The 14,889-nt window shown below is 41.6% G+C and overlaps 1 protein-coding gene across 6 annotated transcripts in view; it reads right to left on the reverse strand.

The window, feature by feature from the left end:
* ST3GAL6 (ST3 beta-galactoside alpha-2,3-sialyltransferase 6) overlaps nt 1-14,889 on the reverse strand; it is a 141,376-nt gene that overhangs the window by 14,044 nt on the left and 112,443 nt on the right. The window lies entirely within an intron of this gene.

The raw sequence follows: 14,889 nt of genomic DNA on the forward strand, positions 1-14,889 counted from the left end.
CGTATAACATGATGGCATTTTCTGCACTAAGCTCCGGGTTATTAGCAAGTCTCATGATCTGTGTAACAATCCCACAGTTATTGTATATGTAGTCATATGTCAAGAATGAGATGGAGTTTCACAGACTGATCAGCAGATTAAAAAAAATTAACATAATAGTAAATTAACATTAGCAAAAAAAAACATTTTTAGAAACTTTCACTTTAATGGGTCTCTCGACATCCCCTAAAATACTTGATATGGTTCATTGTTCTAGTCCTTGCTGCCTTTAACATTTTAAAAAAACGTACGCCTCATGCACAGGACCGTGTGTGCCGTCCGAGTTCCGTCAGTGATCCGAGGAAAGATAGGACAAGTCCTATCTTTCCTCGGATCGGAGACTCTGACCATTTTTCACGGACCCGATTCACACGCTAAAGAGAATGGGTCCGTGAAGACTATCGGGTGCCACTTGGATGCTGTCAAAAACGGCCCGAATGGCACAACGGTCGTGTACTTGAGGCATTATAGTGTGATGTCCCCTAAGGGGGAACCCCCACACCCCACCCTTCAAGCCTTAGGCCCCATGCACACAAACGTGCTTTTGCAGCCGCAATTACCCCGAAAATCCATGGGGGAATTGCGGCCCCATTCATTTCTATGGGCCCATGCACATGACCGTGGTTTCCACGGTCCGTGCATGGCCCAGTAGCTTGGACTGCAGAAAGAACGGACACGTCTTATTACGCCCGTGTTCTGCAGTCCAGGCTCATAGAAAATAATGGATGCAGCCATGTGCATGGCTTGCGATTTGCAGGCCGCTTGCGGGTGACACTCCGCGGCCGGCCGACCCGAAAATCACGACCGTGCACATGGCTACGGTTGTGTGAATGAGGCCTATGAGTGAGAGACACTTCAAGCACTGCTCTTTGCTTTGGAGAACTACAGGTGTCCATTGGAAATGTGTGGAATGCTTTATTTTACCAGAAGCAGTGCCAGTGCCAGAGGCTTAGGGAGTAAGTTTGTTCGAACCGTCAAATCCCATCCATGAGACCACCCACCCCTTCTTAAATAGATGTCGGTGAAGAAATCAGCCGATCCCCATGGGCCCGGATTCTCAAACCGTGAGCAATTAGCTGTTTTTCTGGGGAAAATTTAGTATTATATGGAAGCTATTCAAATAATGCATGAAAAGGCCGGGTCTGCGAGAGGGGGCGAAGCTCTTACGGAACGACTCTCCATTCTTATAGAGGGTGGTCCCGAGCCTATTAGGATATAAGGATAGGAGTTGTATTTATGAGACTAATCTCATCAGTCGATGCCACAAATTTGATCTGTAGTGTTAGAAAGTTTATATCTGCTGACTAGTACTTCAAACTTGCTAAACTCACTATAAGGGGCCAAACATCCCGCAGAACTGGGTTAAAATTTGACCATGACATCATCTACATAGAATTTTATTTTTTTTATAATGGTCACCTAGTTTCCACCAAAACTATACTGGTAAATTGACTGGTTTCCTACTAAAATGAACCTCAGTGTGGGTGTGAGATATCAACATTGTGTATACTGCACGCAAAATAGGCTAGCCCTGAAAAAATGATGGAAAATAGAAGCACAGTTAAAAACGAATTGTTGGATTGCGTCAAACGTAATAACATTCTTAGAGCTACGCCATCCAAAAACACAGAACCTGACCAGTTTGCCCAAGGATGAAGTTATGATGCAATATGCTATACTGTCTATACGTTTATCTTTATAATTGAGTTTGCCAACTATTCCAAGGCGATGCTGTCAATGAGTATATGAGACGTGCTTATAATTGCAATGTTTTCCAAAGATAAGCAGTAAGCTAAACAGTCAATATTATTCAACTTCCTTAATATATTAACGGTTTTGGCAATGTTTTTGTACAGAAATAAGAATTGACCTCACCGGCAAGTCAGGACATACCGTACATAGGACATATTAACAGTTCTCTACTTGTATGTGGTTGTGCCGTATTAATCTATAGCGATTCTCTTATGGTGTAAATACTTCACAATGAGTCATTTTAGTGAGGGGAGAGACCAGGTGATCATACAGTGAAATCCAAAACTCCAAAACCACAAAGGTTTTCAGTCGACTTCAATATCATTTCGATTTGAAGCCAAGGCGTATGACAAGGTGTATTGTCCAATGAAGGTATTTTCACACCTTCATTAAAGTTCTGTATAAACTCTGATTACAAAAAATTTGAGGATCTCCAAAACAAACCAAAACTAAAAAAAAAATAATAAAAAATCTTAGGAGGCAGAACTTTGTGGGGTGAAATGTGCAAAAAAACAGCGATTACGCCATTTTTTGAGGGGTTTTGTTTTTACGGCATCCATCAGGAGGTAAAAACGACATTCACCTTATTTTACAGGTTGATACCATTACGGCGATACCAAATTTATGTTTTGTTTTACCACTTTTAAAAAAATAATAAAACTATTTGCCAAATTAAAAAAATCTTTTGTGTCGCCATGTTCTGAGAGCCAGAACTTTTTAATTTTTCCATCAATTTAGCAATGTGAGGGCTTAAATTTTGTGGGGCGAGCTGTAGTTTTCACCGATACCATTTTGGGGTATATCCGACTTTTTGATCAAATTTTTTTGGGGGGCTAAGGTGACCAAAAACCAGCAATTTGCGTGTTTTATATATATATATATATATATATATATATATTTATTTATTTTTTACGGCATTCACCGGTTAAACAACGCTATATTGTGATAGTTCTGACTTTTACAAATGCAGCGATACCAGTTATGTTAACTTTTAATTTTTTTTTAACATTGATTTAGGGAAAAATTTGAAAAGGTATTTTTTTAACTTTCAATACTTTATTTTTTTTGGAACATAAAAAACCCTTTATTTAAGTTTTTTTTTTATTCGTCCCCCTAGGGGACTTGAACCACCGATCGTTGGATCGCTTGCTTGATATACTGTAATACTAATGTATTGCGGTAGATCGTGAATCTGACAGTCTCCTTTGAAGCCGTGCAGGAGGCAGAGCTTCAAAGGAGTACAAAGATAGCAGACCTGGGGGCTGCCATAACAACCGTTGTTACAGGTCGATCGTGTCGCAGGTGGGGGGGTGATGGCTTGTTTGAGGGGGCGCTCCCCCCCAATTTTAACACTTTAAATGCCTTGGTCACGATTGACCGCGGCATTTAAGGTGTTAAATGGGTGAAATCAAAGTGATCTTAGTTTCCGCCCGTTGCAGTGAGGTGTCGGCTGTGTAACACAGTTGCCACCCGCTGTGTATGGAGCGAGCTCAGCCCGTGTGCTCGCTCCGTACTTCCGCTTAACCCTTATCACGTACAGTTACGTGATAATGCGTTAAGGGGTTAATCTCCTCTTCTAGCTTGAAATTTTGGATTGACTTTTCCTCCGTATAATGCTGTATGAATTCAGATTATTTGAGCCTGATTAAAACAACTCATCTCATTTCTTTAAGACCGATTACAAAAGACTACAAGCATTGTGAAACGCAAAATGACTGGGGGAGGGTGAGGAAATGTCCAAACATGTTCTAACCATGGTTCTTCTGGCTGAATATTCCCCTTGTTGTTCTCATATTCAAACCACAAAAATTAAGGAAATCGTTTAAGCAAATCAGAAAAAATGAGTTAAAATAATAACCATTGATATCCCCCCATCTGCCTTTATGTGACCATCTTCATACCACAAACCAGTCTGCAACCGAAGAAACCCAGCAATAGATATTACCACTTATACAAGCCACAGATACAGATATTCAGGCCTATACGATAAACATTCATTTAGATAATCATTGTGTCTATAAAGATCTCTTTCAAGTGCCTGAACACATATCAGGCATACGTAGAACACTAGTCCCACTAAAAGTACAAGTGCACCTTTAGAAAAGTCGGCGTCAATAGCTAGAACATATAAAAATCTATAACGTGAATTACTTATTCTGCCGCCTTACTCCTGTTCCACCGCTGGGTGTATTGTATTATAATAGGAATAAATTAGATCTTCTGTATACTAACATAGGTGGTGCTATTGTTTCAGCTAGGGAGATCGGATCACAACTTGGTTTTGCCGCACCCGGAATATAAACCTGTGGTATTAAGATCGAAAATTAAATCTAAAAGTCTTCAAATGTAGAGCAAGGAAGCGGAGGATGAATTTAAGGCGTGCTTTGGAACGGATTGGGACGTACTGTGCGGCCCTGCGGGTGGGAACATTGATGAGGCGGTGGATCTGGATTCAGAGTACATTAAATTCTGCACAGATAATATTGTCCCCATGAAGGATTATTGCTCCTGTGTCCAGGTCAAATTTTCCATTTCTCATAACCACTTCTTTAAACGATAATATTTTTGCAACCGCTTTGAATATCACAACTATTTTTACTTCATTTTTTTTTACAAGACTTACGAGGCTTGCATTTTGTAGATGTTTTTAATGAATTCCGTGTTTTTAATTTTTATTATGAGGGCTGGCCGGGGATTCCGCTCCTAGAGGGAGCTTAGGTGGCGCTATCTACAGGGGGTTGTATTACATTGTTTATATACGTGACAACTGAACGGGGCATCGGCAGTTGAAACGTATATAGTCGCATGGCAGTCGTGAAGGGGTTAAGAATGCGCAGAAGGAGTTGAAGAGTAAACTCAGAGAAGGGAGAGAATCGTACGGGAAGAAATGAGAGAATAAGCTATCAAATAAAGTCATGAGAGTTTTGGGCGGGTTTGAAAAATATTACGGGATTGAAATCAAAGTGTGCGACTGTGGATGGTGATATGGATAGAGCTAAAGAGTTGAATGTATTTTTTAACAGATTTAATGATGACTGTGGACAGATGCTGGGTATAGTACAGGGTAATGTCTCTAGTAGATCTGGGTGAAATCCGCAACCAACGGCTAAACCCTCAGATGACAGTGTCGGACTGCCATTAGTTGTTGCGCCGTGGGGAGGTTATCAAAGAACTACATAGGCTGCGTGTGAAGAAAACCGCCTAACCAGATGGGATCTGCACTAGAGAATTAAAAGTGTGTGCGGGAGAGTTGGGGGAGGTTTTTTGCGAAACTGTACAATATGAGTATATCTACACTACCGTTCAAAAGTTTGGGGTCACCCAGACAATTTTGTGTTTTCCATGAAAACTCACACTTATATTTATCAAATGAGTTGCAAAATGACTAGAAAATATAGTCAAGACATTGACAAGGTTAGAAATAAAGACTTTTATTTGAAATAATAATTTTCTCCTTCAGACTTTGCTTTCGTCAAAGAATGCTCCATTTGCAGCAATTACAGCATTGCAGACCTTTGGCATTCTAGCTGTTAATTTGCTGAGGTAATCGGGAGAAATTTCACCCCATGCTTCCAGAAGCCCCTCCCACAAGTTGGATTGGCTTGATGGGCACTTCTTGCGTACCATACGGTCAAGCTGCTCCCACAACAGCTCTATGGGGTTGAGATCTGGTGACTGCGCTGGCCACTCCATTACAGATAGAATACCAGCTGCCTGCTTCTTCCCTAAATAGTTCTTGCATAATTTGGAGGTGTGCTTTGGGTCATTGTCCTGTTGTAGGATGAAATTGGCTCCAATCAAGCGCTGTCCACAGGGTATGGCATGGCGTTGCAAAATGGAGTGATAGCCTTCCTTATTCAAAATCCCTTTTACCTTGTACAAATCTCCCACTTTACCAGCACCAAAGCAACCCCAGACCATCACATGACCTCCACCATGCTTGACAGATGGCGTCAGGCACTCTTCCAGCATCTTTTCAGTTGTTCTGCGTCTCACAAATGTTCTTCTGTGTGATCCAAACACCTCAAACTTCGATTCGTCTGTCCATAACACTTTTTGTCCAATCTTCCTCTGTCCAATGTCTGTGTGCTTTTGCCCATATTAATCTTTTCCTTTTATTAGCCAGTCTCAGATATGGATTTTTCTTTGCCACTCTGCCCTGAAGGCCAGCATCCCCGAGTTGCCTCTTCACTGTAGACGTTGACACTGGCGTTTTGCGGGTACTATTTAATGAAGCTGCCAGTTGAGGACCTATTTCTCAAACTAGAGACTCTAATGTACTTGTCTTGTTGCTCAGTTGTGCAGCGGGGCCTCCCACTTCTCTTTCTACTCTGGTTAGAGCCTGTTTATGCTGTCCTCTGAAGTGAGTAGTACACACCGTTGTAGGAAATCTTCAGTTTCTTGGCAATTTCTTGCATGGAATAGCCTTTATTTCTAAGAACAAGAATAGAGACTGTCGAGTTTCACGTGAAAGCTCTCTTTTTCTAGCCATTTGGAGAGTTTAATCGAACCCACAAATGTAATGCTCCAGATTCTCAACTAGCTCAAAGGAAGGTCAGTTTTATAGCTCCTCTAAACAGCAAAACTGTTTACAGCGGTGCTAACATAATTGCACAAGGGTTTTCAAGTGTTTTCTAATCATCCATTAGCCTTCTAACACAGTTAGCAAACACAATGTACCATTAGAACACTGGAGTGATGGTTGCTGGAAATGGGCCTCTATACACCTTTGTAGATATTGCATTAAAAACCAGACGTTTGCAGCTAGAATAGTAAATTTGGCACATTAACAATGTATAGAGTGTATTTCTGAGTAATTTAATGTTATCTGCATTGAAAAACACTGTGCTTTTCTTTCAAAAATCAGGAAATTTCTAAGTGACCCTAAACTTTTGAACGGTAGTGTACTTAGTGTGTTCCAGTTTTGTGGAAAACTTATTGGATCATCCTGGTACCAAAAACCAGTAGTCCGAGGGAGTTGAATGATTACCGTCCTGTAGCCCTTACGTCACATATAATGAAAGTATTTGAGCCGTTGGTGTGGTCTTACATGGCTACAGTGGTGGGCCAGTATCTTGACCCTCAGCAATTTGCATATCGTCCAGGTGTGGCGGTTGAGAATGCAGTTATCCATCTTTCTTTTGCAGAGGGCATACTCACATTTAGAATGGCAGGGAAATTCGGTTAGAATCACCTTCTTTGATTTCTCCAGTGCATTTAATACTATCCGACCGGGTTTGTTGAGAGATAAGCTAATGATTTGGGGTTCGATTACCCGACTGTGATGTGGGTGTTCGATTATCTGTCTGCTACGCCACAGTTTGCTCGACTTGGGTCATGTATGTCAGAGTCATTGCTGAGTAATGTTGGTGCCTCAGGGTACGGTCTTGGCACGGTTACTTTTTGCGATAGAAACCTCTGACTTTCAATACAACTCTACTACTTGTCATATGCAAAAGTATTCGGATGACTCAGTGATAGTGGGGTGTATTGTTAATGGTGATGATCTGGAGTATACGGAGCAAGTGGAGAAGTTCTGTGCATGGTCAACGAACGAAAAATTGTTTAGTGTTAAACGTTAGTAAAACGCAAGACATGGTAATTGACTTCTGTAGGAGGCGGCAAGAAACTAGCGAGTTGAGTATTAATGGGCAGAAGGTGTCAATTGTGGACAATTATTAATACCTGGGAGTGCACCTCAACAATAAACTAGACTGGAAGTTGAATTGTGATATGTTGTATAGAAAGGGTTCTAGTCGCCTTTATTTTTTATGCCAATTCAGGTCTTTTAACATCTGTAGAATGATGTTACAGATGCAGTGCAATATTGGTTGCGGTCTTGTGCCGGTATGGCAATGCGAGGGTTATGGATATTAATAGGTTAAACAAGTTGATTAGGAAGGCGAGTATTGTTGTTGGACGTGCGATTGACCCGATCAGTGTTGTGGCTAACAAAAGGATTTTGAAAAAGTTCAATTGAACGGTTGCGTGTCCACAGCATCCTCTTTTTAAATATGTGAACTCTCAATAAAGTTTGTTCAGTAGACGCTATATTCAATTAATGTGCTCTAAAGAGATAGGTATAGGAGGTATTTTCTGCCAACAGCTATCTCTTTACTTAATAGAGTCATAACCAAAGTTATTTATCTACTGTACTGCATTTTAAAGTATATGCATATTTATCATGTATTTTTATTTCTTAATATAACAGAATGTAATGTGTGTGTGTGTGTGTGTGTGTGTGTGTGTGTGTGTGTGTGTGTGTGTGTAACAATTTGTTTGATAAGATTGTCCTGTCTGTGTTGTTAGTTTTTCATGGATAATACTGTGTGACCATTATTAATTTCCCTTTGGGAAATCAATAAAGTCTTTCTTATCTTTAAATGTAGTTGTTTTATACATGAAAATTCTGTGTAAAGTTACTGCCACTAGGTGTCTCCTTTCCTGTAACCTGATATCCACCCCCTTCTGCCAAGCAAAATCCATCTCTAGTTACAAAGCAGAGGAGACAGGCTGCAGGAAGTGGAGATGTGTCGCTTCACAGTATGCCCATCAAAGTCTATGGAGAGGGGAGGAGAAAGAAGAGAGAGAGAGACACACACACACACACACACACACACACTGCCCATAGAAGTCTATGGAGAGAGGGGAGCAGGAGGAGGTAGCAGAAACACACACAGACACACTTCCCAAAAAAGTCTATGGAGAGGGAAGGAGGAGCAGGGAGAGACAGACACTGCAGCCCATAGAAGTCTATGGGGAGAAGATGGGGAGCAGGAGGAGGAAGAAGAGAGAGATAGAGAAACGAGGCACAGAGCCCATAGAAGTTTATGGAGAAAGGAGGGGGAGCAGGAGAATAGAGTAGATACAGAGCACACAGAAATCTATTGAGAGGGGAGGGGGAGTAGAGAGAGAGGAGACACAGGCACTGCTGCCCATAGAAGTCTATGGAGAGGAGAGTGGGGGAGAAGAGAGAAAGACAGAGTCTCTGCTGGTAAGAGATATAGGTCACTCCAGTGCTGGATTCTCAGCTGCACTGCTCATTACTGCTGTATAAACTCCTCCATGTTACTACTACTTTTATATATGGGACAGATAGAGATAGGAGAGCAGGAGTCTTCTCTTCTATGTGTGCAGTGTATAGGAGACATGATAGCTGTTAAGCTATACCCACTAGCTCAAAGAAAACTCAGAATTAGCGATAAAGCCTGCAGAGTGGAAAACTGCTAAAGAATATCATAAACAAGTCATATAATGACCAAAATAGTGTTATTCCCCATAAACACACACATGACAGCTTATACTGAAAAGTCACCTGAAAAGTTTAAAATTTAAGGCCCAAAATAACTGTGTCCTCAAGGAGTTAAAGAGGCTCTGTCACCAGATTTTGCAACCCCTATCTGCTATTGCAGCAGATAGGCGCTGCAATGTAGATTACAGTAACGTTTTTATTTTTAAAAAACGAGCATTTTTGGCCAAGTTATGACCATTTTTGTAGTTATGCAAATGAGGCTTGCAAAAGTCCAAGTGGGTGTGTTTAAAAGTAAAAGTCCAAGTGGGCGTGTATTATGTGCGTACATCGGGGCGTTTTTAATACTTTTACTAGCTGGGCGCTCTGAAGAGAAGTAACATCCTCTTCTCTTCAGAACGCCCAGCTTCTGCCAGATCACGCTGTGACGTCACTCACAGGTCCTGCATCGTGACGGCCACATCGGCACCAGAGGCTACAGTTGATTCTGCAGCAGCATCAGCGTTTGCAGGTAAGATCGTTACCTGCAAACGCTGATGCTGCTGCAGAATCAACTGTAGCCTCTGGTGCCGATGTGGCCGTCACGATGCAGGACCTGTGAGTGACGTCACAGCGTGATCTGGCAGAAGCTGGGCGTTCTGAAGAGAAGAGGATGTTACTTCTCTTCAGAGCGCCCAGCTAGTAAAAGTATTAAAAACGCCCCGATGTACGCACATAATACACGCCCACTTGGACTTTTACTTTTAAACACACCCACTTGGACTTTTGCAAGCCTCATTTGCATAACTACAAAAATGGTCATAACTTGGCCAAAAATGCTCGTTTTTTAAAAATAAAAACTTTACTGTAATCTACATTGCAGCGCCTATCTGCTGCAATAGCAGATAGGGGTTGCAAAATCTGGTGACAGAGCCTCTTTAACCCCTTCCCGACATTTGACGTACATGTACGTCATGGAAAGTACTGACTTCCCGCATCTTGCCGTACATGTACGTCAAACGTTTGGCACCGGCTCAGAAGCTGAGCCGGTCCCATCATCACCGGATCTCAGCTGTATCTTACAGCTGACATCCGACTGTAACGGCGGGGACCGAAATTAGCTTCGATCCCCGCCATTAACCCCTTAAGTGCAGCGCTCAAACGCGATCGCTGCACTTAAGGTGTTTGCAGCTCATCGGAACCCCAGTAATGAAATTGCCGGGGTTCCGGTGGCTGCAATGGCAACCGGAGGCCTAATACTGGCCTCCCGGTCTGCCTAGCACCGAAGCCGGTCAAGATCCGCCCGGCGGCGGAGCCTGATCGGCTTCCGTAGCTGCCGGCAAGATGGCGCCGGGTCAGGAGCTGATCCGGCGTCATCAGCGGTGGAAGTCAGCTGTACTGTACAGCTGACATCCACCTGTAACGGCAGGAACCGGAGCTAGCTCCGATCCCTGCCATTAACCCCTTCGATGCAGCAATCGAAAGCGATTGCTGCATCGTAGCGGTTACAAGCAGATCGCCAGCCCTGACAGGCAATCGGGACTGGCGACTGCTGTTATGGCAACAGGAGACACAATGGTCTCCTGCTCTGCCATTACGGAAGCCGATTTAGGCCCCGCCGGGAGGCGAAGCCTAAACGGCTTGCTGTCAGTGAATGACTGACAGATCTAATACATTGCACTACATAGGTAGTGCAATGTATTAGAAAAAAAAAAATCTGACCGTTGGACCTTCAAGTCCCCTAGTGGGACTTGAGAAAAAGTGTAAAAAAAGTATAAAAAAGTGTAAAAAAAAGTGCAAAAAATAAAAGTTTGAAAACAATAAAAGTTTCAAGTAATCAAATAACACACAATCCCCCTTTTACTCTTATCAAGTCCTTTATTATTGAAAAATAATAATAAACCATATGTATTTGGTATCGCCACGACCGTAACGACCGGAGGTATCAAAATATTATATTATTTATTGCACGCGGTGAACAGCGTAAAAAAAACCCGTAAAAAACGTTACCAGAGTTTCTGTTTTTTAGTCACTTTGCCCTACAAATATTACAATAAAAAGTGATCAAAAAGTCGCACGTATCCAAAAATGGTACCTATAAAAACTATAGCTCGTCCCGCAAAAAACAAGCCCTCATACAACTCCGTCGACAAAAAAATTAAAACGTTATGGTTCTCACAACTTGGCGACAGAAAAAATACATTCTTTTTACAAAAGTAATTTTATTGTGCAAAAAGTTGTAAAACATAAAAAAGTTCTATAAATGAGGTATCGCCGGAATCGTACTGACCCGCAGAATAAAGGTAACATGTAGTTTATAATGCGTGGTGAACTCTGTATAAAAAAAAACCAAAAAAAGCTGTGCCAGAATTGCGTTTTTTGGTTTACCTGGCATCCCAAAAAATAGGATAAAAGGTGATCAAAAAGTCACATGTACCCCAAAATGGTACCAATAATAACTACAGCTCGTCCCGCAACAAACCAGCCCTCATACCGCTACGTCTATGAAAAATAAAATTAGTTATGGCTCCAATAAGTCAGGAAATAAATAAATATGCAGTTGTGCCCGAGGAGAACATTTCTTCTGTTTCAAGAGGCGATTTATCAAGGACCTAAAATTGGGGAACCAGGAAGGGAGGGCCCAATCATATCCGATGGAAGCGACGGTGCCCGTATTATACCAGGATAATACTTTCCCAGCAAAATTCCCCAAACTACAAAGGCGCGGAGTGTGGACCAAAAGGGGGATAAGAAATGACACCATTTATCAGTGCGACACCGGCCTGTGCAGAAAGGATTGCTTCACAGCGTAACACACATCTATGGATTATTTTTATTTTTTTATACCACCTGACTATGCCCCTTATATACTCCGCCCCGCTTACATGTACCCCCACATTATAAAACACCAGCAATACTCAAACAAATATAGTACCAAGCAAAATCCGCTCTCCAAAAGCCAAATGGTGCTCCCTCGGCCCTGAACCCTACAGCGTGCCCAAACAGCAGTTTCCTTCAACATATATGGCACCGTCATACCCGTGAGAACCCTTTTAACAATTTTTGTGGTGTGTGTCTCCAGCGTCATAAGCTGGGCATGACATATTTGCCACTGAATGGCATATCTAGGGAAAAATATAAATTTTTAATTTGCACCATCCGCAGCGCATTCATTTATGGAAAAGACCTGTGGGGTGAAAATGCTCACTACACCCCTTAATAAATGCCTTGAGGGGTGCAGTTCCATAATGGGGTCACTTATCAGGGGTTTCTTTTTATTATTTCACATCTGAGCCTCTGCAGTTGTGAACCAATACTTTGTAAATCGCCAAATTAGGCCTCCACTCCGCATGGTACTCTTCACTTCTGAGCCCTGTCATATGTCCAGACAAAAGATTAGGGCCACATGTAGGGTGTTTCTAAAACCGGGAAACACCGCATAATAATTAGAGAGCTGTCTTGTTATGGTGGCACAAGCCGGGCACCACATATTGGCATATCTATGGAAAAAAATCCCATTTTCACTCTGCAACATTGAGCGCACACTAATTTCTACAAAACACCTGCAGGGTTAAAATGCTTACTACACCCCTTGGTAAATGCATTGAGGGGTGTAGTTTACAAAATGGGGTCACTTCTGGGGGGTTTCCACTGTTTTGGGCCCACAGGTGCCCAGAAACCAATCCAGCAACATCTGCACTCCAAATGGCGGTCCTTCCCTTCTGAGCCCTGCCGTTTGCCCAAACAGCAGTTTATGACCACATATGGGGTATTGCCGTACTCGGGAGAAATAGCTTTACAAATGTTGGGTTCTTTTTTTCCTTTATTTGTTGAGAAAATGAAAAAATTTGCGCTAAAGCTACGTCTTATTGAAGAAAAAGGACTGTTTTTATTTTCACTGCCTAATTCTAATAAATTCTATGAAACATCTGTGGGGTCAAAATGCTCACTACACCCCTAGATGCATTCTTCAAGAGGTGTAGTTTCCTAAATGGAGTCCCTTTTTGGGCGTTTTCATTGTTTTGTCCCCTCAGGGGCTTTGCAAATGTGACCTGGCCTCCGCAAATCATTCCTGCTAAATGTGATCTCAAAAAGTCAAATAGTGCTCTTTCCCTTCTAAGCCCTGCCGTGTGTCCAAACAGCCGTTTATTACCACATGTGGGGTATTGTTTTACTCGGGAGAAATTGCTTTACAAATTTTGTGGTGCTTTTTCTCCTTTAGTCCTTCTGGAAATGAGAAAAAATTAGCTAAACCTACATTTTCTTTGAAAAAATGTAGATTATTATTTTCAGGGCCTACTTCCAATAATTTCTGCAAAAAAACTGTGGTGTCAAATCGCTCACTATACCCCTAGATAATTTCCTCAATGGGTGTTGTTTCCAAAATGGGGTCACTTGTGGGGGGTTTCCACTGTTTTGTCCCCTCAGGGGCTTTGTAAATGTAACATGGCCTCCGCAAACCATTCCTGCTAAATTTGAGTTCCAAAAGCCAAATGGCGCTCTTTCCCTTCTCAGCCTCGCCGTGTGTCCAAACAGCCGTTTATTACCACATGTGGGGTACTGTTTTACTCGGGAGAAATTTCTTTACAAATTTTATGGTGATTTTTCTCCTTTAGTCCTTGTGGAAATGAAAAAAAATTAGCTAAACCTACATTTTATTTGAAAAAATGTAGATTTTCATTTTCACAGCCTACTTGCAAAAATTTCTGCAAAAAACCTGTGGGGCAAAATGCTCACTATACCCCTAGATAATTTCCTCAAGGGGTATAGTTTCCAAAATGGGGTCACTTGTTTGGGGTTTTCACTGTTTTGTCCCCTCAGGGGCTTTGTAAATGTGACATGGCCTCCGCAAACCATTCCTGCTAAATGTGAACTCCAAAAGCCAAATGGCGCTCTTTCCCTTCTCAGCCACGCCGTGTCTCCAAACAACCGTTTATTACCACATGTGAGGTATTGTTTTACTCGGGAGAAATTGCTTTACAAATTTTGCGGTGCTTTTTCTCCTTTAGTCCTTGTGGAAATGAGAAAAAAAATCGCTAAACCTACATTTTCTTTGAAGAAATGTTGATTTTAATTTTCACGGCCTACTTCCAATAATTTCTGTAAAAAACCTGTGCGGTGAAAATGCTCACTACACCCCTAGATAATTTCCTTGAGGTGTCTAGTTTCCCAGATGGGGTCACTTTTGGGGGATTTTGACTGTTTTGGCACCGCAAGAGCCCTTCAAACCTGACATGGTGCCTAAAATATATTCTAACAAAAATAAGGCCCCAAAATCCACTAGGTGCTCCTTTGCTTCTGAGGCCGGTGTTTCAGTCCAGTAGCACGCTACGGCCACATGTGGGATATTTCCTAAAACTGCAAAAACTGGGCAACAAATATTGAGTTGCATTTCTCTGGTAAAACCTTCTGTGTTATAAAAAAAATTGTATTAAAAATGTATTTCTGCAGAAAAATATGAAATTTGTAAATTTCACCTCTACTTTGCTTTAATTCCTGTGAAATGTTTAAAGGGTTAAGACATTTTCTAAATGCTGTTTTGAATACTTTGAGGGGTGAAGTTTTTAAAATGGGGTGACTTTTTTGGGGTTTCTAATATATAAGGCCCTCAAAACCACTTCACAACTGAACTGGCCCCTGTAAAAATAGCCTTTTGAAATTTTCTTGAAAATGTGAGAAATTGCTGCTAAAGTTCTAAGCCTTGTGAGGTCATAGAAAAATAAAAGGATGTTCAAAAAACGATGCCAATCTAAAGTAGACATATGGGGGATGTTAATTAGCAACAATTTTGTGTATTATAACTGCCTGTCTTACAAGCAGATACATTTAAATTGAGAAAAATGCTAATTTTTGCAATTTTTCGCTAAATT

This window comes from Rhinoderma darwinii, chromosome 2 (genome assembly GCF_050947455.1).
Source record: "Rhinoderma darwinii isolate aRhiDar2 chromosome 2, aRhiDar2.hap1, whole genome shotgun sequence".
NCBI classification, from domain to species: domain Eukaryota; kingdom Metazoa; phylum Chordata; class Amphibia; order Anura; family Rhinodermatidae; genus Rhinoderma; species Rhinoderma darwinii.